Here is a 1,423-nt window from a genome sequence, read left to right on the forward strand (position 1 = left end):
TAAGCAAGCATTTGCCAAGTTTCAATAATGTTTAAATTCAATTAATTAGATCTGGCAGACTGACTGAGAGGGAGAGAGTGAGTGGGAGAGAGAGAGAGAGAGAGAGAGAGAGAGAGAGAGAGAGAGAGAGAGAGAGAATACAGCAGGTAGAAAACAATCAACCACTGTAAATCCCAAATGCATATAAAGTATATTAATTTGTGTCCTGTGTGTGTTTGATGCTCTCAGTGTCATCGCAATGCCAATGTGTGCTCCATCACCCAATTTACCTGGCAAGAGTCAATTCATACATCCTCGACAGTTTTTCATGCTCATCCCTCATCAATGCATTATTTATATACAGATCAATTGTGAAACTTGTTGCTGTTTACCACCTAGGTCCCCTGTTTAGTGTTTTTTTTTAACCTTAACCATTTCCTGTTTAATTGTATATGTTCATGTCACTGGTCTGTATATGCTGTGCTTGTGATTGGTTCTGCTATCAGGTCTCTCTTGAAAAAAAGTTGCTTAAAAATGAGACTGAATGAAAATGAGACTAAAGAAAGTTAACAAAATATAGCCTGCATTTTCTATCCATATATGATCCAATATCATCATTTATAATCCATGTTAGATCACATGATATGCCATTAGTTAATATACTACCATCACTGGGCTCTGCTAATAAAGCAGCCAGTGCTGTGCTGAGTCACCCACTGCAGTGGTTCTAAATATAGCATTGTGGGTAATGTAGGCTGCTGGTCTCCCTATGCTTTACTCCCTGCCCCTGCCTATCTGTTCTCTGAACTCTTGATACCACACTGCCACAGATTTACTGTGTGTATTTGTGTGTGTTTGTTTGTTTGTGTGTGTGTGTGATGCGTGAATTGTGTATGAAGCATTATGAGAAGACATAGATAGATACACACTTGTGGCACACCCACTAACACACACACACACACACACACACACACACACACACACAGACACACACACACACACACACACACACAGTGACTTGTTTCCCCAGAGAACAGTGTTAGTGCAGGTCAGACGGACTGGCCAGAATCCAGAGTCTTTTCTGCAGCCTGTGGGAATCTCTCTCTCTCGCTCTCTCTCTCTCCCTCTCCCTCTCCCTCTCTCCCTCTCCCTCTCCCTCTCTCTCTCTCTCTCTCTCTCTCAGGCAGTTGGAGCAAAGAAAAGGAGGGAAAAGAAATAGAGAGAGAATGATGGGTAAATACATATAGAGTGACCCAAATGTGTGTGTGTGTGTACGAATCATGTTGGGTGTTTCCCCAAAGGAGAAAATGACAAGAGAGAGACGGCGGACGAGAGATAGGGAGAGAATGTGATGTTGAATGTTGAGGATGAGGGAACTGGCTTGTGCAAATGTTTAGAAGATCAGAAGAGGAAAAATATGGACAGGAAAACAAAGATGAGATGA

This window comes from Micromesistius poutassou (assembly GCF_964030765.1).
Source record: "Micromesistius poutassou genome assembly, chromosome: 12".
Classification (NCBI taxonomy): domain Eukaryota; kingdom Metazoa; phylum Chordata; class Actinopteri; order Gadiformes; family Gadidae; genus Micromesistius; species Micromesistius poutassou.